General features: G+C 41.1%; 1 long non-coding RNA gene across 1 annotated transcript in view; it reads left to right on the forward strand.

The window, feature by feature from the left end:
- The first annotated feature begins 321 nt into the window (after nucleotides 1–321).
- The window catches only part of LOC115947940, a 65,243-nt gene continuing 38,448 nt past the window's right edge, over nucleotides 322–27,116 (forward strand). Inside the window, exon 1 of the long non-coding RNA XR_004081791.1 lies at nucleotides 322–380. This is a non-coding gene — a long non-coding RNA (uncharacterized LOC115947940). The remainder of the gene's footprint in view (nucleotides 381–27,116) is intronic.

The following is a 27,116-nucleotide window of genomic DNA, read 5'->3' on the forward strand; positions in this document are numbered from 1 at the left end:
CAGAGGTAGAAAACGTTGCTTGGCATTTTCCAGCTCCATTTCTCCTGCACTATGAGCCTTAAATGAAGTAAGTTCAGGCAAGGAATGGGTTACTGCACTCCCAGCTGTTCGCACAAAAGGACACTTTGCACCTGTTCCCAGTGAATGAAAGTTTGCTTTGTGTAAAAGCAGTTCATCACCCCAGCCTTGGAGTCCAGGCGACTGGTGGAGCAGCAAAGCCCAGGCATGTTCTGGCTGGAATCAGCCGTGCTACCGAGGAAGAGGAGGGCTGAGGGGCAGCTCTGTTGCAATCAAGACCCATTAGCTTTAACGTGTAAACATGCCACCACCTGAAGTTTGATGTCATAACAAGTGCAAACAGCAGGGATAGTCTGCAAAACGTAAGCAAGAGAATGTGTATTTTTCACTTTAATCCCAGCTCTATTTACTTTATTGTATTTGCTTAAGGCTGGAGTAATTTTCCTATCTTCCACTGAGGTATTATTCAGAAAAACCTGCACTACGCTGACTGACCCTATATCATTATAAAGCAGTGTACTCCATGCTCTTTTGATGTTCTCTTAGATCTGGATCTTCTAAACTGTGATTTGTTTCAGACATTGCCATTATGTTTGTGCCAGGGTAAATGAGTGTAGGTCTGTGAGATCTCAGGTGAGCTCTAGAAGGTCAGGCCGGTGGAGAGTATCTGGGCTGCCTTGGAAAAGTCAGTTCTCAGGTGACACAGGTGGGACAAAGGCATGGACTGTGGCTAGAGTGAGAAAACATGAGGCTAGGCTAGTGTTTCTATATCAAAAAAATAAAGAAAAAAAATAGAATTAAAACCAAAGTCACGTAATTAAAATAGTAGCTTCTCCTCTCCTCATGTCAGCTGGTGACCCAGCAGTTTAAACACTTCTCCTCCACACAGGGGTCACAAACAGGGCACATGGGCCGGGCGTCTGGGCCAGCACACAGCAGCAGGATAGGTCTGGATTTCCTCTTCATCTTCACCCCTCTGGCCTTCAGAATATCACCCCCACCCCCACTTTAATCCTTGAGTCTTTACTTTAGAGCTTATAATAAATCAATAGACAGCAGAAGAAAATCCCTGTGGGAGCAGCAATTGTGGTCCTGTTATAAAAGCTTAAATTCCCCACCTGCCACTTGACCAGCAAAAAGCTTGGATTCCCCACTCCAGTCCAGATTATGTAAAACTATTCAAATCCTGAGTGACAGTAGTTATGAAGACAGCTGTTGGATTCTCCAACTGGGGGAGGCAGGAGCAAATGCTGTGGAGTCCAGTAAGAGCTGTCTTTCTGTTCCTTTCTATTCACCCTTTCTCTCAGAGATCCTTACAATGCCTTTGTTTTGTTTTTCTTTTTTTTTTTTTTTTTGTTTTGTTCCAGTGGAGGAAAACAAATAATCAGTCAAAGAAGTAAAAAGACCCAGCCCCAAAGCCCTCAGAAATGCCATTTAAAAACAGAGACTGAATCAGAGACAGTTCTCCTCACACTCACACACACCCTCTACCTCCACCCCACCAATCCTCTTCCTCTCCCCACCATTTCTGAGTGGTGTTATTTGTCACAGAAAGTGGCAGAGGATGGTGGGGTGAGATGCCATGTGAACCAGTCATTTGTCAAAACCACTCAGTTTGACATGTTTCGGGGAGCAAGATCACACTAGAATGATGCTACCACGTTTTCAGTCAGTCAGATGTAGAGGCAGTCCTCTTCAGCTCACTACAACTCTGCCACTGCCAGTATTACCATTCCTGGTGGTGTTTCAAACTACTCTTTACCAGGGGGTTGAATTTCAGGAATGCAAAGTGGTTTCCCATGACAGTGGTTACTGTGCATTGGGGAAAGCTAGAGCAAGAATCCCAGCCACTCAAAATCACAGTGAATTGTGAAAGCCCCGTTAACTTCCCTGTGTTCATTGGGTTCTGAATGCCCATACAATACTCCTGCCCATGCAGGAGTAATTGGAGAAGCCTTTCTGTTTACACCTCTTTCTTACAAAGACTGGGCTTCTACAGAAGTCAATAAAGAATGTTTTATTACTGGGAGGTGGATCAGCCCGATGAAGTTTTGCTGAATGTGCAGTGTTCATGTGACCTACATTGCATCTGAGATCAGCTCTAACAATATTATGGATCAGCATTTGATAAAGCCTCCAAGAAGCATAACAAAAGTGTACACCAAACACGCCTGCTGCACTATGACCACAACCTTTTAACTTTCTCTTTAGCTCTGAGCAAGAGCTTATTTCTTATCTTTGTTGCATTGGTACAGTTACATTTTTCATGTGCAAATCCTGGCCTTTAATTCTTTTTGTTTGGCAGCACAGAATGCCATGAAACAGTATCAGCAGGAAAACTGGAGATCCCCTTGCTGTCCTGTTGCAGTCAGATCAAACTCAGACCCTTTCCTCTTGCACCTTCCAGGCTGATGGGCAGTGCAGGCCTTTGCCATGGCCTTCATACCCCCACTCCTCCTAAACCAGGGTGAGGTTTGATTGTTGTAACACTTTTGTTATCATAAAGGAAGGTGCTTAACCCCCTTCCAGCCTCGTCTTCTGAGAGAGCTGGGATGAGCTGCTCACTCCACTGCCCCATGCACAGGCTGCTAGCTGAGCCCAGCTGGCTTTTACATGGCTAAGAGTAAATAAAGCCACTACAGCCTAGAGGGGTCATAAACCTCCAAAGCTCACACCAGGATTTCAATCTGCCACAGAACTGCAAAAAAACCGGAGAATTGATTTCCTTTAGTGTCTTTAATTTAGTCTTTTTTAGTATTTAATTTAGTCTTTAGTCTACTTTAGTGTCTTTAATTCTGCTAGCATCCAGAACATTAGCCAATGTGTTCACAGTTGCAAATGTCTCTATCAAAAAGTTATATTTCTGAATGAAACTTTCACAGAAGAGCGAGGAAAAAAAAAGCAGTGGCAAACATGAGTTCTGACTTTGCTCTGCAAAGTCTTTCATTTAATGAAATAAAGTTATATCATTAATTTTAAACACCAGAATTTGTGCCACTGCATTATAATTTACATCATAACAAATACTTCTTTCTGACTGGTTATTGTCTATTAATTTTGAGGTAGAGGTTGGACAAGCAAAAACCCATATGCCCCCTAAAATGAACAAAGCACTCCTAATTTAGAGAGACAGTCAATTTCTTTTGCAGGAGTGAGGAGCATCCAGTGCAAGTTAAGTCAAAATGAGAATAGAAGACACATAATCCTTCACAGAAATAGGTTTGCTATACTGCATTTGTAGTTAATTAGTTGGCCATGCAAACAGCTCTAGATGCAGATTTCAATTAGAAATATTTATGCACATGGCAAATTTTTATCCTTCCCTGATTTGCCTTGTGAAAACATATACTTCCATTTTTTCTGTTTTTTTTCTCCTGAGAAACATTACAATAATATATTTTAAAGCTTCATAGCAGAAAGGGCATGGGAGTCACTATCAGGTTCCAGCTCTGCACCCCTATTTGCCACCAAAGACTGTATTTTAAAAAGTCTGGGACAATGAGAGAGAAAAGGTGAAGTTTAATTTGAGAAAGGGATCTTTGAATGGGTAATTCCCTTATGAGTTCAAAGTTACCCAGGTTTTTCTCTGCCTCAGAGAGACTCAGTAGCAGTTTCTGAGTGGTGCTGCCAATGGGTGTGTTCTGGATAAACATTACAGTTTTCTTCCCACACACATTTGGGACACGGTGCCCCCCTGTCCCAGGCAACTGGCATGTCCTGGGATAATGCTCAAACCACGTTTAACACAGCAGGTATGTTAAATGGAGTGAATTTGGCAGATTAAGGTCAGTCTCCAGAGATAACATTATCATAATAGCCATTTGTCACCAATGGAAGCAAACACAGGCATGTATGAGCTCCTTCTTTCCACAGCTTTTGCCAGAACCTGATAGGAGATAAAAATACCAGAACTTAAGGAATCAGGGTTCTTGCTACCCTTATTTATTGACAGTGTTATGTTTGATTCCTCAGTATGTTCTGCTGTCTGGCCTGTAGCACTAGCAAGGTAGCAACAGCTTTAAGAGGAACCTCAGGAAAAAACAAATTCCTTTATGTAAATTTTCCCATTCATGCTGCAATAGCATTCAGAGATGGCTGTGTGCATTACCCAGAACACGAAGCTATACAGTTTTAGTCTTTATCAAGTCTTTCATTCTTTCCTCTTGAACTATTCCAGACTTCAACACACTGAGTTCAGAGAAAGTACAAACTCACTACTTACACCAGGAGGGATGAAATCTTTGGTTTCCATTTCACAGGGATCATTGCAGGTTCACAGAGTGGGCAAAAGGCAACAACTAATATTTGTGTCAGCCTGGCACTCAATCCGTGCTGTTCAGCCTCCTTTCTGCACTCCTTGCAGAGCTGGGATGGAAATCATTTGCAGCTGGAAATGTTTGGCACATCAAAGCTATGCTGCCAAGCTGGTACGCCTAAAATGTTATCTGTCCTCTCTTGTCTACATTTATTTGCAAAATCCACATTATCTTTTCAATATAGAAGTGTTTTCTTTCCAGGCACAGCTTGGAGTGAATACTTTACTAGGTCAATATCAATGTCAAATTGTTAACAGTCTTAGTCCAGTGAGTATGCAAGGAGAAAACAAAACAAAATGCCAACAAACAAAAAAGGGGCAAAGGTGAAGATATCTTAGGGAAGGAATAATTCTGTTTGGACTTGCAGAAAAATATCAGAAATTACTATGACAAAAACAGATATTTGAAAGTTAGGGAAATTATATAACATGGACATTCTCAAATCCAAGCTTCATTTTAAAAAGGCTTGATATATTGACTTACTTTATTGATTTGTTTGTGGCCTGTGATAAACAATGCATCGTATAAAAGCCATCATCCATTACACTGTGAAGTATACTAAGGGGGGGGAATAAAGAAGAAAATTCTGCATTTATTCAGATGGAAATATTTGTAATAAGTGCAACATGAGAGAATTTTCACTGAGTAGTGTGTTCCCAATATTAAAAAGTGCAACATTTTTGTTTTTAGTCTTCAAGTCCTGCTGAGACATTTGCTTCAAAAAGAAACTGGCAGCAGCAACAATATCAAAGTACTGCTACTGAATTAACATTATATTTAATGTGATGATTTAACATATGTTGCACAATTGAAAGTCATGCCTTTGGATTTAGCAGATTAGGCAGCGAATTTTTATCACACCAGTGTAAGTAGGAGCATGTCCCCTTCTGTTTGCTCAGAGAGCAATTCCAGCAGGGGCATGCAGAAGCGAGGGCTGTTTGTGAGAGGGCTGGAGTGGCTTTCACCCCTTGGATGGTGCAGCCCTTGTGCCTGGACCTGCAGGTGCCCCCAGCCTGACAGAGTGAAGGCTTGGCCTTTGCGGGGCACAGAGTGCTACAGGAGGGCAGCCAGCTGTACCTTCTGCTCACTCTCATTGCCTCTAACTGGTGCAACACGGTTGCTTGCTCCATGCCATGGGACAAAGAGCAATCAAAATCTGCCCTGACATTCCTTCATCTCATCTCTTCCCTTCAAATCACATAGGTCTTGTAAATATACTTGGGTAGCAGGTTTGCAAAATATAGGCTCCCTAAAGCACAGCCAGTGTGATCTGATTTGCCGTACAGGACCCAGCAGAATGAGGCCCTAAACCTAATTTGCAGCCTCTAGGCATTACAGTAATATCACTAATTTAATACAAATAACAATGAGAGGAAGGGACAAGCTATTCACAAGAGTGACTTCCCATCCACAGATACTTGGCAGGACTTCAGGTTTACATTTAGGGAGTGCACAGGCTTTGCTGAAATGGCCATTCTTTGTACAAATATGCCCCCAGGCAGCAATAAAAAGAAACAGATGCAGATTAACACTAACAACTCACATACCCATTGCACTATACATGTAACCTAATGCATGAGAATAGTCCTACTGGGTTTACATATGTTACAGACTCACAGCATTGTTGAAGGCACGTTGAATCTCACTCAGCACCAACTCTCCCCAAAAGCAAGGAGTTTGGCAGCAAAGGAAACAGTCCCCCTGCAGAAACTGGGGGACATCACAGAAAGGCAAAGTAGAGTAGAGCCACCTTCACTTTACCTAACAAGCTCTCAGGATTGAGGCATCTTATGAAAAGTTGCTATCTCAGCTCCCTCTGCCTCCCATGGAGAGATTGAGGGGATAGGATGATTCATTCATCTCAGTACCTAAGGGACCTGCTATAAATCAAGGGTGGTTGGAGCAGAGCTGGAGCCTGGATGATCTGCTTACACTGATCTACAAATTTTTAGATGACTGCAGTTGGGAAGAATAAATCTCACTTTGGTGGCTGACTGATTTATACCACCACAACAATGGTCAAAAGTGAAGGTGGAGATGAGTAAGTACATCCCCCTGCTCTCTAGGGCAGCCAGAGCTCAGTCACAGTGGGAGTTGTGACCTGTATGTGAGCAGATCACTACAGAAGGCATCTGCTTTTGGTGTCCTGTCTCTTCCCTCCACTGATGAAACCAACAGACACTGGCAACTTCAGCTACATAAGGCTGCAAGCACTTACTGCTCTTGTGACCTTAGACACTATCAGAGGTGTGACATAATCATTCACCCAGGTGAGATGGGTGAATCTCCAACAGTTCTCATAAGACTTATGGACTAAGATGGCCCTATGCATTTTGGAGAAGGGATTCAAAATTGGAGAGAAAGCCAGCCAAAGGGCCTGCAAAATATAGCCCATAAATTTATTTTAGCTCCAAATTGATCACATTTTATCTTAAAAATGCTGTAAATAAATCTTTCCTTAAAAAAAAAGAGAGAGAGAAAGAGAGAAAATGAAAAGAAAACTGTTGTAGATAGAGTGTGTGCTTGTTTGTCTGTATACCTATGGCTTTCTGTAGGAAGCGTCAGAATCTTGCTGCTTCCTCCTGTTTTTAAGCTGCCCTCTTGTGTCTTGTTATCAGGTGTCTTTGACTTGCATGAATTCACACCACCATTTGCCTGCATCCTCTTGGCATGTACAGAAACTGAGTCAATGACCTTCCACACCACCTCCACTGCTTCTCTCAAAGGATCTATTATGTGGCTCACTGGAAGAGAACAAGCACAGTTCTGTTTCAGTCAGCATGACTCTTACAGTATAAACACTGAAAAAAACCCCACTCCACATAGCTAGCCTCATTTTGCATTAGTCAGGAAAGGTCAAGGCAAAATTGGAGTCAGGAAAAAATTGGTCAGTGTTTGGAATCAGTCTCACTTGAGCTTGACTTCCTGTTTCTGGAAAAAAAAACCAACCACAGTGCCTCACATTATCTGAATACGAAGTTTAGTGAATGTTGCTATGTATGCCACACAAACACACATTTTACACACAGGAATTCTTTGAGTGCCTTAAAAAACTCCAAGCATAAGTATGGAGACTCAGCAGTTACCAAGAACCAGAAGAAATGCAAAGTCTGGCGTTTCTATTCTTTCCATCTCTATTTATATTATAGACTTGATTTATTAAGAAATTTACCTTTAAAATCAGTGGCAATTCCTTCTAGACATACATCCAGGACAACAGAGGAAACAAAACGTGCAGCTTCTCACTTAGTACCCGGGCCCACTATTGTGCATTGAAGAACAATTCAGACAGCCTGAATTTCGAACTGGGAAAAGGCAAACAAAGATGGTTTGATCTTTTGTTGTTCTGCTAATCAGGCTAGAAAAATGCAAACATAATGTACCTACTTTATTTAAACTAAAATAATTAAAATATCAGTCTTTCAAGAGAATAATTAGATGCATTATTGATTAAATAGCAGAAGAAGATGACAGTTTGTTAGCTGTCTGTTTTTAATGGAATATCTGTTAAATTTAGGAATTTGATCTCCCCATTCCTTTCAGCCCTCTTCTTCCATCTGGCTGCAAATCCTCACGGACAAACCAAATAACTACAGGAGACAATGAAATAACAGCTAAGCTTTATGGATTTGAGGGTCCAGGGGGCATGAGAAAGCACTTCATGTTAATGCTCCAGCACTGTAGGTGTTTAATGGGTACCCAGTAGTATCCTGTTGTCAGTATCCCAGGGAAGAGACTTCAGTAGCATTAGCTGGCAATGATTTTCTTGCTCTGTGTTATTCCAGTCTTGGTACTTTCTGTAAGCTGTCTGTATTCCCATCCTGACTACCCTAAACATAGTGTTTTCTGAAAGAAAATAGAGAGGACAATTTAGGGTTTGGGATTTAGGTGGCTTTTTTCCTTTCTACAGCAACTCTACTCTCTTTTCTCCAAGATAATTTCTGAAGTGGAAAAAAATAATCTCTGCTCACCTACATAGATATGACCTTCTCAAATTTCTTCTGAATATAAATTCTTCAGTACACATTAGAAGGCAGTTTTCTGCCACAGCAACCTGCTTTTCTCTGTCTGAAATGAAGGGTCATCATGACTCACATCTCTTCAGCGATGGTGAAGGTGTGAAATGTGTCAGAAATAGAATGCATTACAAGCTCTACGCATCAGCCATTGACCTCTTCATCAGTGCTCTGTAAGAAGTGTTGTCTTCCTTTTCATAAGAGAACAGATGATGCAGGCAGTAAGAAGACCCGAAAAAATGAGCCATTTTATTCCAGCAAATACCTTTGATACTCCCTGATTCACAGCCATATAACTTTTTGTCTTTAACTTCCTCAATTCCCTACTGTCATTCTTGAATTCCTATTTCCAGATACCCAAATTATGATTCTAGATCTATTTCCCCCAACAACTCTGCACATATGTCAGCACAACTGATGTCTCTCCCACTCTCTACCATATGCTTTCTACTCCTTGTTGTCAGCCTCCTAAAGCTGTTCATCTTGTTTTCTCACCAGCATTTTCTCTGGCACAGCTCGGTCACTGCTCAGAGCTTTGCAATCCCCAGCAGGGCAGACACAGCTTGTGTAGTAACACATTGCTGCATACGAGTGTGTCATTGCCTGTCAGTGAGCTCTTACTCTAGAGCACCTGGGAAGGTGCTGGGGACAGAGCTAACAAGTCCAGAAGCCAACGTCTGTCTCAGGAGAGAAAAAACAATGCCTTTCCAGTCGATCCATTTCCAGGTCTTTCCTCCCAGCCTGAGCTGTTCTGCCCCCACCATGACTGTGCATGGTGCTCTCACAGCCTGGCTTGGCCCCAAGAATCATAGAGCCACAGAATAATTTGGGCTGGAAGGGACATCTAAAGTCATCTAATGCAACCCCCCTGCAATGAGCAAGGACATCTTCGACTAAACCCAATTGCTCAAAGCCCCATCCAACCTGGCCTTGAACACTTCCAGGGATGAGGCAGCCACAATTTCTCTGAGCAATTCCAGTGTTTCACCCAGTGTTTCACTCGGATAAGAAATTCTTTCTGTGTCTACTCTTATACCTGCTTTTAGTTTAAAACCATTGCCCTATCCCTACAGGCTCTGCTAAAAATTCTGTCCCCATCAACAAGGAGGGAATGACATTCAGCATGACAGAGGCCTTGAGGGGGAAACATGTCTGAAAAGTCACCCTTCTGCCTTGCTCAACCTTAACGTCTGGTGTTCTGAGTCATAGATTAAATGAAAGAGCAAACTCTGGGACTTCCTGGTAGAACTGCTGCCTCAGTTCCTGTATCTCACCCACTTACAACATCAAGCACAGACTGTTTGCTCTTCACAAACGATGAAGAGATCATTCCGAGGGAGGGCAGCTCACAGAGTGAAGCCATCAAAAGTCTTACAACTGGTTTATCTGCTCTGGGCGCTGTATATAGAGTGACAAAGCTCATGGTGTTCCTATGCTGAAATATCAGTGATGAGTATGACAGCAGCTAGACAACCAACAGTGGTGCTCTGCTACTCCTCAGTACTGGCAATACTTCCCAGCTCTGTCAAGACCTCAGGGAAGCCAGTGCTGAGCTCTGCCACGGGGTGTGAGAATAAGAGGCAAAGAATGTTCATTGTGGTCCTATACTTTTGACCTAGAATCAGCTTGCCAACCTTTAATTATTAGACCATTATACATTATACACCAAGGAGGACCATGAAGACAACTGAGGGGTGGAGCAGCTCTCCTGTGAAAACAGGCTGAGAGAATTGGGATTGTTCAACCTATAGAAGAGAAGGCACCAGAGAGACTTTATAGCCACCTTTCAATACATAAAAGGGGCCTACAAATGTGCTGGAAAGGGACTTTTCCCGAGGGCATATGGGGATAGGACTAGGGGAAATGGCTTCTAACTTAAAAAGGGCAGGATTAGATCAGATACAAAAAAGAAATTCTTTACTGTGAGGGTGGTGAGACACTGGAACAAGTTTCCCAGGGAAGTTGTGTGTCTCTGGAAGCATTCAGGGTCAGGTTGGATGGGGCTTTGAGCAACCAGGTCTAGTGGAAGATGTCCCTGTCCATGGCAGGGGAGTTGGAATGACATACTCTTTAGGTCCCTTTCAACCCAAACTACTTTGTGATTCTCACATTCCGTGACTGATCTGAAAAGGCGGTGCATTGTTAAGAAGCAGCAGCCATTAGGAAGACAGAGTGAGTGTCATAGGACAGCTTGGCACAATGTATAGCATGGAATATAGCTCATTTCCCTGTTTTCTTGGTCTGCTTTCTCACAAATAAATTCTAGAAACTTACACTAAGGCAAGTATCTCCAGCTCCAGGATAACTTTCTGACCTCTCCACAAGAGTTCATTACTCAATAGGTGAGAAAAAGGGGAGAAAAACCACAACCACAAAACCTGTTGTAGGTAGACTGTGTCTCAGCAATTAAATGCTACTTCTAAGAAGAGCTACACCATTTTTAGAAATTAAAAATAAGTAGGACAAACCAAATATTTCTGCCTATTTTAGCAGGGATTTTTAAAATATATCTTAGAGCACTCTAACACAGACTACTAAATATATGTCAAAACTATGCCTTTTAAAGAGAAAAGTTAATTAATCAATTTCTTGCAGTGCAAAGCAGAAAACTTTCTAGCAGTTTATTACTAGGAACTTCGCTTTTATTGCTTCTTTTAATATAAGTTGCTGAGCTGTTTTAACAATCTATCTCACAGTTTTTAAGGAGTTTAGTTCACAAACTCACGTAAAATTGTCCCACTAATGTAACATTTGACTTTAGAACACAACCTCAACTCGCTAACTCTTCACTTCCTCTTTTTATTCTGTCTTTTTCTAAAGCAATGCATACATAAAAGCAGTACTGTGCTCTTCCTGACAAGAAGTTCTACCTAAAAACCATATTCAAAATCTTTCTTCATCATGTCCACATTAGCATATTATAATTACTTTGGACAATCTTGTTTGACAACAGAAGATGGACAAACCAAATAACAACAGGAGACAATGAAATAACCGCTAAGCTTTATGGATTTGAGGATCTGGGGGGCATGAGAAGTAGTTCACATTAATGCTCCACACTATACTATAAATATGTGTGTATTATTGTACTGCTAATACACACATATATAAAAGTAATTTCATTGCCCAGAACAACGTTTTTAAAATGTAAATTCTTTCTCAGTACAGAGGAGAAACATGATGAAAAGGACATGGCAGAGAGAATTTGGGTCAGGGAATCCAGATTTACCTCTAAACCATAAGTACCTATATATGCAAGTCAGTAGAGTCTAGGGGATAAATAAGACTGTCAAGTAGTATTTCCTTGTAAAGGCTACTTTAACTCATGAATCTGTGTGCTTTAAAACACACAAAATCTTGTAGCATATTTAAAAGAAGATTTAAGACATTGTTGGTCTTGTTTTCTAAAGTTTGGATACAAAAATACATGTATACAATTCTGTTTTCAAATACTGCTGAGAAATGCCGTACAAGAACATTTTAAAAAGTTAAGCAGAATAAACTAAATCCAAGGTACTGTACCGAAGTTTTTTCTAAGGAGAGTAGATACCTTGTGTCTTTGGTATTTAGCTAGGTTCAAGGATGGCAAGCCTGTTGTTTATGATGCAAAGAATTAGGCTGATTTGTCCAGCACCAATCAAAACTGCAAGTTCAGTGAAGTTCTTCTACAGCAAAAAGGAAGGAACATGAGAAATGAAGAAAGCACGCCAGTCATACATAAAGGAGTCTGCACTGAAATCCCTGTCATTCTCTTGTGCACAGGCAGTATTTTAATTTTCAGCCATATTCAGTTGTAAACTCCTCTTAGTCTGGATGTCAATGACACAAGGCAGCAGATAATGTGATAAATTAATGAGTCTGGTGTCCACTGAAATTGATTACTTCAAACATAATGAGATGGGCTCCAAAAAGCATAGTCTGGCATTCAGATCCCAGTATTTAAGTCTGCTGGCATTTGCTGATCCTCTAGGAGAATCATAATAGCCAAGGCAGGTGCTCATTTCTGTGGCTCACACATGTCCTAGCACAGCCAAGGCATCCACACGAGGTACAGCAGATGTGGCATAGATCCTGCAGGAGGTGCACCTCGGGCTGAGGCCTCATGGGTTATCCCAGGGCACCTGCAATGGTTTAGATGCCGGTGAGTGCAGGTAACTTGATCAAGTTTGAGGCAGCAGAGCCACCAAAGCTAAAGGGCTACTCAGGACACAGCCAAGGGGGCTCAGTTCTGCTGTGTGAAACCATAACACAGGTCTGCAGCTGAAGGCTGTGTGAGTTTCCCTGCTCCATTTCCAAAAGCTCCAAAATTATGGTCAGGCATCCCAAATGAGACTTATATCTATATCAGGCTGTGAACGATCATTTTCTCTAGACTCTTCTACTTACATTAAGGCAATTTCCATTGACTGTAGAGGAAGCCTATACATCTGCTATGCATGCAGACCTTTCCTCCCAGACAGCAAATTTTTGATTCTGAGCTGAATCCCATTTCTTAAAACTGGCAAGGAAGAGATACAGCAATCAAACACTTTCATTGTCAACAACTCGCTATTGTTAACACCTGTGAAAACACAGACTATTGAAATATCGCTGAGAGAGAAAATTCAAATGTTAGTGTAAGGTATGAAGCTGGAAGCAATGTATCCCAGGGTTTTGGGTTAGATATAAATGTGAGGCAGAGTTACACAGCTGTGGGGTAGAACATTTCCTGACTCCCAGGCAAAACACTTAATATCCCATTCTCTCCTCTGTTACAGAGGATGCAAACCTATATTTTTTACTACTGGAATATAGCCCTAAGAATCAAGCTATCTGGTGCTCTTCTTCCTTCCTCCCATGGTCACTGCTCTTTGTAGGGATGTGTTAAATGTTTACTCATCCTAAAAGTAAGAGAAGGATTACATTTAACAGTGCCTGGGGCACTCAGCAAATGGAAGAACTCTGCTCCAGTTCCTGAGCTGTATCAAGTGGAAAACAATTTTGAACTAAACTCAGAAGACAGAGAGCAGACACTTTTTGTTTTGATTTTTTTGAAGTATATCAAATTTCTCAATAACACAAATCAGTATGACTGAAACTGCAGACAAGGGATTATATGGCCTATTTATCCTTACTTTGACTTGTTGTTTTTTTCAAATGCATTTGGTCTAACTCAGTTACCATGAAAAAGTAAATTAGAAGAAAACTCAAATAAAATTCTCTGCTGCCTGCTGAAAGCCAAGAGTTCTCTATCCTAGAGAGAATTCCCATACAAAGGCTCAATTCACATAAGTATAAAATATATTTTTTAAAGTTCCTTTTAAGCCAGCAGGAAAGTAGTTTCACCAATCTGGGGTTTTCTGAGAAAACAGTGGAAGCATCTGTTTTCCAGGAAAACCATAAGATTTATTTATGATTAATCTGGCAACTGTGTTTCTTTTAAAGATAAGATCCTATTCAAGTTAGTGGGAATGTTTATCTGCATGACTTATCAATACAATACCTAAAGGTAGTGACTTCTTTTTCTATACATATACAGAGCAACAAAGCCATAGTAAGTAATTTGTAAACCAAGTGAAAGATATGGCTTTTGTGTGGAAGACCAGTATCTAATTTAAGACTTCATGCACTAAATTATATGTTGTCCACAAACATGAGCTATTCTCAGGGAGGCGAGAGCCTTCCACCAGGAAACCATCCTTACCACGTCTATATTCAGCACAGCACACCTGTCCTTCAGAAGGAACTATTGAAACATACTACACAGCTGCTGAAAAACTTTAGAAGGAGCTATTGGAAAGCACTGCAAAAGAGATGTTTTCAGCATCACCAAAAACTTAGTTCTCATCTTTTTGTTCTACTGGTTGAACTATGAGTATTCAGCACAGAAATGTAATTTGTAGGAGAAAAGCATAAAGGTGCAGATCAGGTGCTGGATAGAAATCCCAGGAACAAATCTAAAATGAATATCTCCTGATGTTACAGAAATATTGACAAAGATACCCTCTCCTATATTTGTAATAAACATTTCCACCACTTGTTTTGTCAAATACTGAAAAGAAATGAAAAAGCAATACTTGCAGACTACTTGACAGCAGATAGAAATTTCATGGTTTTTTGGTTGGATAATGGGTGGATCTTTAGGAAAAAGTATGACTGGTCATGTTTCCCAAAAGTGAACAAGGAACATTTGCTAAAATCCAGGGTTCTATGCTAAAAAACCCCTGAGTTCTCTCACTGAGTCCCATTAGGAGTTAGGTAAAATTTTCCTGGACACCACTGAATTGTTCTTGGACTTCATCAGTTCCTGATGAACATTTACATATTGGTGTATGAGAAGATGTCAAGAGTCATTTTTTTGCATAGCATCCTTGTAGATGAAATTGCTCATTACCTTGACTTGTTGATGAAGGCTTGCAGCACTGTTTGTAAGGGCTTTGTTCCCAGTTTTACCCTACTACAATACAAGTAATTTCTCTAATTAGAATCCTGTCTCTTTAATTGAACTAAAGTGTGATGAAGGTTGCTGCCATGATCCACAGAGTTGTGCAAAGTTTTGAATACTTGCTACAGTTTTGGCTTTTCACCACAGAGTCCAGATGAAGTGGGGTGGTTTTACTGCGGAAAAGGAAGAAAAATAAAGAAATTCAGCCTTTGAAATAAGAAAGAAACATTCAACATTTCAAGGTCAAGGGCATAAGATGTAAGCCAGTGAAGGTTCTGCTTTTCATGCCTGTGGGCCCCTGTTATGAAATTACTGCTTTGCATTTGCCTTCTCCTTTTGCTGTCTTCCCCTCGATGGTTTGGTTGAAAGCAGGAAGTAGAGCAGTGGGTGGAAGCTCACATATACACAGAATAAAAAAGTTAAAACATTTTCCATGGTCAGAAGGGGCTGGGGTTTTCACAGAGGACAGAAAAATGTTTAATTTAAAATGTGGTGAATCCAAAACTGGTTGTGCCCACCTTTAAGCATAACCAAAACACAGCAGGCACATTAAGTTCAGTTCCACTGAAAATACAGAACAAGCAGAAAATGGAAAAGGTCAACACAGGATGGTGAGGGCCTCAAGTGATGCAGAGAGAAAATTCCCCAGGAAAGTTTTAGTATGAACATAAGTCAGCTGTGTTATTTAATGACGGGAGGCAGACTCTCTGTGGCTCAACTTTTTATGTTTTCTTGTAACATCTGAGCATTCCACTTGGGCAATATTCACAGTTTGCAGAATCACTCATAAGTCTACAGGTTTTTAGTGAAAAGCCATTAAAGCAACATGATTCTCACTTTGCAATAAGCATGCCTGTTCTTTGTTTCTTCTTTGCTTGCACTGTGCATCTCTGTTGCAGTTTCATGTTCTTTTAATTTTGATAGATTCTGATTAATTACAAAACTTAAGAAATACAGCTGGAAATGAGATTTAACTCTTTTTGATACCTCAAATCCCCTTGATGCTCAACAGGCATTCAAAAACTTCTAAAAGTCATCTTCTGAGTAAAAATACTGCCCAGCAGCCCACAGATACTGTCCAGACTGCTTCCTCCTCTCTCTTCCATTTACAACACTTAGTGTGTACAAAGACCAGAAACTGAGCAAATCCCCCAGCTAGGATTGCCCTCTCCACAGAGAAATTGCTGGTTCTGATGACACTGCCTTCAGTTGACCTTCCACTTTCCTTTCCCTGCCTCATGATGAAAAGGTTCAGCTATAGCCTGATAAACATGTGAGAACATGGAGAAATCCTGTAAATTGGGAATGTTGGGCCTTCAAGTGCAGTGAATTAGTGCACGTGCTTGCTTCAGTCATGATCTGTCTGCTCACCAGCCAAGAGCCTGTGGTCCTACAGTTCACTTTGTGGTGTTCAGGCAGGCAGAAAGAGGATGACCTGTCCTAGTTTAAGCTCAGCTGTGAACAGGACACTGTATGTTTCCACACCAGGTGGATATCATGGTAATCATAGCTTGAGTAGGAAAAAAACCAAACTCTGTGAGGCTGCAAACCTGCTTTCTTTTACAGTCTCTTGTTTTCAAGTCCTTGTATCTACAACAAACAGCTGCGCATGAGGTTGAGTTTTTCCAGACAAAGTCACTGTTCTAAAGGTAAGCAATTATTTTCAAAAGTAGGCGCAAAAGCATTGCAGCACTATTATCTGAGAGGTGAGAGGAGTTGCAAACACTTCTTTCTCACAATAAAAATTATCTGCTCTCCCATTGACCTATTGTATATCTGAGCTGACTGATTTTTGGCACTCAGCATGTTTAGCTTATACATATTTAAGATCCTAAAATGTACCACAGGAAGGCCAAGGTACACTTTGAAAAGGAGTATTTATGGGCTGTGTTCAGGCAACAGCAAGATCATAGATACCAAGGGAAGAGCTCTGATAAAGCAGCAGGCAGGGTACTCTGATAAAGGTTGAGCTTGAGCTGTGGCGTATTGAACTGGCTGGGATGGATTTAACTTTCCCCACAGCAGCCCTCAGAGTGCTGTGCTGTGTGCCCATGCTACAAACAGGCTGATAACTCAGTGGCACAGCACCAAGGCTGTCCCTCCAACATTCCCCTCTCACCAGTAGGCTGGGAGTGGTCAAGATTTTGGGAGTAAACACAGCCAGGACAGGTGACCCAAGCTGAGCGAAGGGATATTCCATACGGCAGCTGCTCAGCAATAAAAGCTAAGGGAAAGGCAGGAGGTGAGGGGGAGGGCATTCATTATCACTATGTGTACTGGAGCCCTGCTTCCCAAAATATTAGTAGAAGATTAGGGAAATTAGGGGAGTAGAGAACAAATCATTTTCTTTGCTTCCATTTGTGACCTTTGCCTTTGGTTTATTAAATTTCCTTTTTGTGGGAAAACATCTCAAGTATTCCCATCTTATTTTCTTATCCCAGCTATACTGCTCAGGAGGAAAGAGATACAGTGGCTTTGTGAGCACCTAATTATCTACAGCACCACCCCAGTCCCTCCCTGCTCCTATTTTATTTCTTTCCCAAGGAGACATCACCTAGGGGAAAAGTACTCTGTTTAGTAAGTTCTCCCAACTTCAGAGATACAGAGATTGTGTTTCCAGCTGAAAGTCTGAGTTACTAGGGAGGCTGGAATTGAAACATGCTTCAGCCTGTAAATCACAGGACTCCGTGCCGTGGGCCAAGCTCTGTTTTGACTTGGTACAACTTAAAGAGATTCCTATCAGAGTGCCCCACATAAACATCAAAAAAAAGATCACATTTCTAACCCCACAGCAAGGAGCAGATGTTATTTTCCACGATTCACTTGCAGGTTAAAAAAGTCAACAGAACTGTTACAAAATGTTCAGTTCTGTTCAAAAATACCTACTAGCTATACATTAAGCAATCCTCCAAATACATGATAACTTCTGGGAATGTCAACCAAAGGGTGTACAGAGTGGTTGGTAAATTGCCTTTGAGTCAAAAATAGCGAGTCTGTTTGTTGAGCAAGGCCATCACAGTAGCGCAGAACTTGTGGTCGGCGCCCGCTGCATGCTGCTGAGTCTGCAATTTCACAGCAATACAAATATCAACAGGCTGGCCAGGCAGCACAGAGCCCGTTTTTTGTAACTAAGCACTGCAGGATATATTCAAGACTGATTTATTAGAAACTTCAGCAGCAGTGGAGTTAGGATTTCCCCACTACAGCCGTTTGAAGTGCAAATGTGAACAAAATTACACCATATTGCAAAACCAATATGATTTATCCAAAGCTTTGCATATGATTTTGATTTTTAAATGCACAAGTCTGAACACATTCTTTGGAATGTTTGTTTGTTGGGGTTTTTTTCCAGCTGGAGATACACTCAGATCTAAGTACATCAAAAGATAAAGTAGCTTCACTAAAGTTTCTCCAGGGAAAAGACATAGCAATCCCAACTATTGAAAGAAACTGGCAATTTACATGAGATGAGGTGTATTTGGCAGCAGCAAAGTACATTTCTGACCCTCTGTCATATCTCTATATCTCACAGTCATTGCTGAACTTTATTATTACAATGATCTTATGAAGAATGGCTTTATTTTTCTAGCACAGTGTGTATTTTAAGTGTATAGGAACTGATAAAAAGATCTCAAAATAAGCTTTGGGGGTGATGAAGGAAATCAGCATCTTCCTTTTGTTAATTCCACAAAGAGAAAAAACAGAAACTGCTCAATTACTTATTGGGAACAATTCACAACTGTAGCTAGATAGCTGTAAAAATACCAAAAATCTTACACCTAGGCAGGATCATGTTTTTACCATACCCACCCTTTGCTCTCTTGATCCTCTGGAAATATCCAGAAGATTTTTTAACAAGATATAGAGTCAAAATGGGTTTTTTTCTGTAGTCTAGCTATAACTGTCTACAAAATTATTTTAAATGAAACAATATACTGTATGTATATGTCATTTCTATTGTAATCTCACGTCATTTCTATTGTAATCTTTCGAAGCTTCTGTAGGATCCTATTATGATTCCATTCTATTTTTATATTACCACAGAAGTGCAAATACCAAACACTGCCATTTCCATAAAATGTACATTCCTGACACTCATTACCACAACATCATCGTCTTGTCCCAACAGCAGTCAAGTGACTAATATCTTTCCTTTCAGTTCCTCACTCCACTGCTGCATGTTCCAGATTTCTTTACCACCTAGGCTTATTTTATTAGGCTCTCAAATTAACAGGTACTCTGAATAGTGTTTTCTGCAAGTGAAAATCCAAGTGCAGTATGCCTTCCCCTGTGCTCTTAAACATGAGCTTCTGAAGGCTTGAGGGGTGGCAGGGAAGGGATGAAAGATGAGAGGAAGGCTCTGGGTGCTGGTGATAGAGGTGGTGGGGCTCTCAGTCCTGCTCGTGGGACCTACACTCACAGCAGCAATGTACCATTGCCTATTCTGCTCCTGTGATTCAGCTTACTAAGTAAAACTGCCAGACAAGATTTGCTGGGGAGGGAGGTTCTGCCAGCTTTTAGAGGATAGCTCTGTCCTCACTGAACCACAAATTGTACCATCCAAGGACGATGCTGAGGAAATATGATATCTAGGAAATAAAAACCAGAATGCTTCAAGGATTTTAATTTGAGGCTGAGACAAGTTTCAGGAGTATGAATTGATATTTAGTTAAGAAGGCAGCAGGAAGCAAAAAGAAAGCAGTAGTTAAAACAAAAATGTCAGTCTAAAATTTCTGTAAGTTGATGTTTTTAAGGTGTTGGGGCTGTTGGTTTTTTCCATTTTAAAAACTAAACATGAAAGTTCTTCTTCAAACAGCCAGCCATCTGGCTCTTCCTGGATTTTAATGCAGCTCCTGAAATCTGATCTGAATTAATCTAGGCAATAGTGTTCTTTGAAGTTAGCAAGCACATAAACACAAAAGCTTTATCAGTAGGGCCATTCATACAGCAGTAAGTGATTGTAGAGTAAATTTATCCAGCCACAGCCTGTCCCAGCACAAAAACCATTCCCAACAAAGCATCTAATTTTGAGGATGGGATCCCACTCTCTGAGCACACACAGTCTCCAGTTACACATGTGATGTGGGGGGCACTAAATAGGAACAAGAGTGGAATTGACCCTGTGACCTCTAGGACAAGCTGCAGGGTTGTTCCGCAGGCATCTGCGGCCTCGGCAGCGCGGTGATTGTATGGCAACAACAGCAGCGTGCTGAAGCTTTAGAAAGAGCTGAAAACAAAGTTCTTCTTGTGTTCCTCAATAGCTAGGCAGTGTCAAAGAGCCTGTCAGGGTCTCCTTCACAGGATGGCACAGGACAAACTGATCTGGGGTCTTTAATTTTATCCCTCTGCCCAGCACAGCATAGCAACAGGCTCTTCTCACTCTCTCTTGTGAGAGACATCCTACCCACAGCTTCCTTCCTGCAGTCCAGATTAGCAACAATTTCTGTCAACATCAAAATAGCTCAGAAGGTGTGTTTAATAATATAGAGTAATACTGAGGAACACAGAGCAGTATAGAATGTTATTAAGTGTCTGATTAATATCTGGGGTATACTATACCATCAGAAAACCTTGCAGGTTTCCCCAGAGTCAGCAGGACATTGTTAGGCAGTAACACCTCCACTTTCCTCATCTTCCAGCTCCCATTTAGCCTATCAGGATTACTACTCGCCAGAGACATTCTCAGATGAAGTCATTAATTCAACATCCTTATTTCCATCCTTATTTCCATCCCATTTCTCCTTTCTTCCAGCTATACCTCCACCTCTAGAGATGTCACAGTGTGAAGAACAGTCACAATTCCATTAAACCCCAAAGCTGATTAGAGATCCCCGCATCTGAGAGCAATATTTTCTGTCATGACCAGGCAGAGCCCAATTTATATGAAACTGTGGCAGCTCCAGGATCACATGTTGGATTTTCATGCAACTTTTTCTGTATAATTGCATTTTCCCAGCAATTTCAATATAAATTTCTAATATGGCAGGCATTCTTCCCTTTTAGCTTTGTCCTAAAAAATTGTCAGCAGGTAATAGTTCATGATTTATTTCTGTTGTTCTCTATTTTTGCTGTTCCTGTCTCTTATCACAGTTGAATTCAGGAATCTTTTTCTATAAGGCACTTTATTATTTTGATATATTTCAACTGCTTGATGGCTGGAATAGGTACTAGTAGTTACAGATCTAAATCTGTATTTTCTTCCAAATTACCTAAACAATCTCACATAATACCTGAACTTCTCCTGAAAATTCTGTCTAGCTACTTCAGTTCAAGTATGCATGGCAATGACTCCTCTTACTGGGAAACCCATAACGGTTTAGAAGTCCAACACTCATTTTACTTCTAGCTAACAAATAAATTGGTAAGATTTTTATTTCAATAGATCAATATTTCTCTGCCAAAAAAAGGCTCCTTGAATTGTTTGAACTATATTTCTGTCATAGAAAGCATATAAATAGTTTTCAGACTCTCACTGTAATTTTAAAAGTGATATAAAATATTCCCAACCCTGCACATGGCTTTTTCCTATTATATTATTTTCATATGGCATGTCAGCATATTTTTCTGTCTCATATTTTCTTCTGTGCAAGATTGTCCCACTTCCAGCCTGGGCAGGGTTGGATTTTGCTGTAGACAGGAAGGGACATGGATAGCACCTGGATGTTATCCTACCCCACTTCACATCTTTTCTGGGGGTGGGCAAAGGGGTTTCTTACAGGCCTAGCATGGTGTGGGGGGGTGGAAGGAGCAGTTGGGTTTTGTCTTCCATTGAGGGAGTTCCATGTGAATTGTTTGCCTCTTTCTTGTACCCTCTGCCATTAGCATTCTTGTTCTCACAGTTCATTTTCTTATCTCATTACTGTTTCTAGCAAGCTGTGCTTATCTCAACCCATGATCTTCACTTTTTCTGCATGCAATTCACCTCTCCATCCCACTCCAAGGAAAAAGGAGAGGGAAGGGGGAGCTGGCACGTGGCACATGGTTTGGAGGGTCTCTGTGGGAGCACTAAACTGGGGAGTGCCATTCCTAAACCACAACAAAGATGAGCAAAATGAAAGTCACAACTAAGACCAGTGTGTCAGCCCCCAGCAACACGACTCCACAGAGGTCCCATGCCAGCCTTGGGCTGTGCTGAGTGAGGCAGGAGGGAGAGCTGCCTGCCAGCCCCACAGCTCATAGCCCAGTGGCAGCAGCTCTCACCCATCTTTTTCACAAAAATTCCTGTGACATAACACACTTCTACTCAGGACCTGGGTCCTGGATCCTTTCTTGCATTCACTAACATTGCAGGGAGCCAGACCCCAAGCTGTGGATTTGCACTGAGATAGAATCCTCTGTCTGAAGATGCAAGATTGTTAACATTATTTCTGAATCTAACAGCTCAAATGTTGTATAAATGCAGCCAGTATTTCTCAGATGTTGGCCCTCTGGGTCATGGAATGTATCCTGAGCCATGTTTGTGGGGCATTCAGCATGAGAAGGGTCTCTAGACAAGATGATAATTCAGGAAAGTACCAAAACAAATACAGAAACAGATAGCGAACATGGTGAATCAAAGTATTTTCCTCACCACTACAAGAAATAGTGATGGTAAAAAACAATTTTAGGAGATTAGAAACAGTAGAGTTGTCCATGGAGCTGGCTGAGATGTCAAGATGCGAGGGGTGGGCAGGAACGAGCAATCGTCGCTTCTTTTCCCAGTTAGGCAGAGAACTTTACATTCAGTCTGCCCCCGGTCATTTATAAATTATTACAGAAATGTTTTGTGTAAACAGAAGAACCAACAGATTTGTGGTTAACATCCACAGAATATTATTTCTTCCTTTTCCTCATTTGTTGTAAAGATGTATGTACTCCCCTCAGCAATTCATGTAATTAGGAAATAAAAGCTATTTATTTGATAAGTAAAACTTTCCAAAGAAGAAATACCCATCAAGCCCAGGCACAGTCCTAGCCATTAGTATATGATAAATTCATCTCTTCTTCCATGAAAGCCTTTCACAAGTGTGTGAATTTCCAAAGGCATGGCCAATGCTCACTCACTCCAGTAGCTCTCCAGAGAACACCATACAAAAAGCACTTTCAGGACACAGCCCACAATGTTGGCAAACAATCAGAAATGAAACCAGACAGCTACCACTATTTCATCTGCTTTGTCTTTTCTTCCAGTGAGGGCTTGTGGGGAGTGTGCACACATACATATTTGCATGTGTGGGCATTTAGGGGCCCCTGTGAGCAGGGGGACACAGGCAGCTGCTTCTGTGTGGGCTGATGGGATGTCCATGCCAGGAGCATCTCCTCAGAGCAGTGGGGAGGAGAAGTTAGAGAGCCCCAGCTTGGGCACTCCTAACCTGGTACCAGAGTGTGCCTCAAATGGGGCCAGGCTTGTGGGGAGGTTTCCTGTTTTGTAAACTCTGGCTTTTGTTTCCTGTGGTTCACAGGCCAGCAGTGCCCAGGCCCAGGACTGCCTAATCCACCAGCAATTAGTTCAGAGACAGGTTGACATCAGATACAAGCACCACCATTCTTACCATGTATTATTATGGACTTAACAGCCTCAGTTCTTATGCATGTGAGCAGAGCAGGGCTCAGCAGTCTAGCCTGGAACTGCCTTCCAAGGAGATTGCCTCAGTACTGCATCTGGAGAGGCGTATTTGAGGATTTATGGTGGCCCTTACTCTGGCACCAGACCCACTGGCACAGACCACCCAGGCCAGGCAGGAGGGTTTGGGGGCAGCAGTGCTGCAAAGCAGAATCCAACACATCTTTCTTACCCAAAAGAATCAATATTAGACCAAGGCAAAATGGCTGAGGGTCTGCTTGGGTCCTTGCAGCCATGGTCCTCTTGCAAACACTGTTTTCTCCAGAAGGAGAATCCACTAAATCAATCCTGCAACAACAACTAATGGCAGAGACCTGTCATCATCTCTTCCTGAATAACTGATGGGAAGGTCCCAGTCACAATCCCTCCCACTAGGATTCAGAGGTGAGGGCTAAGGAAGGGCAGAGGCAGTCATGCTGCAAACCAGTGCAAATCTGTCAGGTGGTAGAGAAGATCATGAGGAAAATTTGGCCAGAGCTTCCAACCTGAAGTCAAAGTACAAATATATACATTAATCTCAAAATAGAAATGCCTCAAATACTTAAGTAAAGGTTCTTATAGCTGCTACAGACATAAGGTCATAAGATTTTGATTGACATATTTAGGGATTGATCATTACATGCCTTGTAAACAACCTAAAATAGTGTCTTGAAATTCAGTCATCTGCAGGCCCATGAAGCTGTTTATAGTTTATAAATGGCCCTCTGAAAAATCAGTGCTAATGAATGCTGTGATTCTTGTGAATGAAACAAAAGCAAAGCATTTCAAAGATTTTAGGAATGCCCTAATGTTGCCAGTATGCCATGTAGCTTCATTTTCTGAGACAATATTGATCTTTCAGTCTGTACTTATGGCACTAGAAATGGAATTTATATACAATGGAAAGGCTTTGCTGTTGATTTCACCTCTGGCTAAAAATCTAGTCAGCAATATTTCTGGAAAATCCTGAACAAATGACAGAAAGAGTCTGCTTGATACTTATTGCCACTATTAATCAAGACTGAATTCTAACTAAGTAGTACAAATAATATGAGAGCGGACACGGCAGTGTAGAGGTATCTGTAAAAACTGTGTCTGATTGCAAAAGCAGGATAACTCCAAGCAATCTCTGTTCCCATCATACCTCCCAGACTTAATCCAGCTTTGGATTCCAGTATCCAGGAATAACACACTCATTTTGATCCTCTGATTGCACTTTTTCCCCCAGTGGCTGTGCTAGCCTATAATAGCTTCCTTTTCCTGTTTAAAAGGATATGGTTTCAAACTCCATTGTGAATTTATCAGTAGGAGTTCCTCATTTTCAATAGTGCTTAAGGTGAACAGCTTTCCCTTCTCATGTCTTTTTAGCACAATTGTACTTTTTTTCCCAAATGAAGCACACCTGTGATCCCATTTATATCCTGAGGCAGTTTCTGTGGTATTAACAGCACTCTTCCAAGGGCATGTAGGTTCCTAAGTTTATAAGATATGTGCTTCCTAACATTAGCATGCAACTGTGTTGCTATAAAAACATCATTTCTGCACTTATTTTTTGTGCCTTCATGTTTACATTGGAGGTGGTTCAAATTTCTCTGGGAAGGAGGTGTTTTCGTCCTTCCTTCCCAGTCGTTCACTGACTATACAGAACTGTGAATGGAGCATGTCCAGTTGTGTAGGCTAATGTTGGATTTTTCAGTGTAGGTGCACTCTGACAGGAAAGCTTCAGTTTGTGATTTCAGACTAAAAATATCTGTGGTGTATGTGTGGATGTCCTGGGTTTGAGTCTGTTTAATGAGTGTTTAACAGGTCATAATGTATTTTAAAGTCTGGTAAACTGGACATGTGCAATAAGCAAACACAAAGACTTATATTTTCTGTTCTAAGGCATTTAGAATGGGTCAACATCTTTGATTCAAACACTGCCCATTTCCTTGCATGGGCTGGTGTCTGTATCCCAAGGAAACTGTATTACAAGGGTCATAACTACTGCACTTTACATAAAGCTTTTTAGTGAACATGAAGTTCTAGAATGAGATGTGTTTTGAGTTCATTGTGGGTTTTTTACAATTTTTTTGTGATCCGTCTTTTATTTAATAATGACGGAAGCCAGAGAACAGTGATGACCTCTAAACAACCAAAATGCTGGTTGAAGATATTGAAGCCCACAGGACCAGCAACTTAAAAATATATTCCCTCAAATGCCTATGTAAATCTTCAGTAAACTGTGTCTTTTCCCATTCCTCTACCAAAGGGAAAAAAAAAATCAAGTATTGTCACACTGCTTTAATTCTGTTAGATGAAAGAAACTACTGTATGTTGGGAGCCTTCACAGACCTGCTCTGAAAGATGCCTAACAGGTGAATTGATGATGCCTATTACACATATTGAAAGTTTAACTCTTGCCTTGCTTTGCCATGTGTTTATACCGACTAATCACAAAGTTGTAATTTACTTCTTTTGTTATTATCTTTCGCTATTATCTATTTGCTAGATTAGAGTATGATTTTGTCAGACAATCTAAATCTGATTCTTTCTAACCCAAGGACTTATATTAAGATGCAAAGATGCAGAATAGGGATAATTACAGCTTCTCTTCACATCTTCAGCTCATCACAAGTTGCCAAAAAGATGAGCCTTGTTTGGATTTCAGAAACCCAGCAAAGTAACTGCCAGATATTTATGATCTATACGGATACAAATCTTTATGAATTATAGTCTCAGTTTGGAAGTTGCTCCTTTCATGATTGATTTACAATGCATAGTTAATGCCTAATTATTTCTTTGTGCCTTTTGCCAGGGTATGAATAATTCATGATCCTTCTTTAACAAAACAAAGAACAGGTTGATTCATGATCTTGATCCACAGCCAGAATTTAAAAAACCATATGAATATTGGAACAGTTCAGGACTTGGAAAGATTAGAGGAAGACCAGTTTTCACATTCTATCTAGATTATCCACATTTGCATCCAGAGGTTATATGGTAAGGACTGTGCTGTGTAAGAGACAGAAAGAATATACAATTTATTACTTGCAAAACACTGCTGAAACCTGGCCATTTAGTTATTCCATCAGCCTCAAGAGCTGGCCATGAAGTATCTTCATGGTGCCATTGCTCAGGTGTTGACTGTGGACTCATTTTTGTCGGTGAGCCAGAAAGCTGGCTGTGAGGGAAGGAGGGAGAGACAATGTCTAGAAGACAAATTTATTGCTCACATTGCACCCTCTACTGTCTAACTCCTGTAACAGCTGGGGGCAGAGTCTGACTTCTTGTTGGTCTGTGTTACAGTGGACAGAGAAGTAATTCAAGGGAAAAATGCCAAAGTAAAGGGAAAGGCCACATAGGTAACAAGTAAATCTGCATGAGATCAGAAGTGAATGGTTATATTTTTTGTCATATGGCTGACTAATGAATTGTTAGGGCCAAACCCTTAATCCTGATTGCATTACTAGTCTGAGTTCAATGGGAGATCCTCTTTAATGAGGTCAGCAGGACATTGCCAGTAGAATGTGAGCCACAGGATTAGAAAGCACATCTGCCTTCCTAGACCATTGGATGTATTTCAGGTTCAGATGCTAAGGTGTCTAAGCTGGTCTGTGGAGTACAAGGGCCTTTATTAGACATCACACCTCACTGACAATCACAGGCAAAACACATCAAGCTGCCAGGTTAGGAGGATGGAGAGTGGGCAGGTTTTTCACCTTAGGTTACACCCCAACCAGAAGCACCTTTTATTAGAGTATGTCCATGCCCCACACTGT

Source organism: Geospiza fortis, unplaced genomic scaffold (assembly GCF_000277835.1).
Source record: "Geospiza fortis unplaced genomic scaffold, GeoFor_1.0 scaffold186, whole genome shotgun sequence".
Taxonomy (NCBI): domain Eukaryota; kingdom Metazoa; phylum Chordata; class Aves; order Passeriformes; family Thraupidae; genus Geospiza; species Geospiza fortis.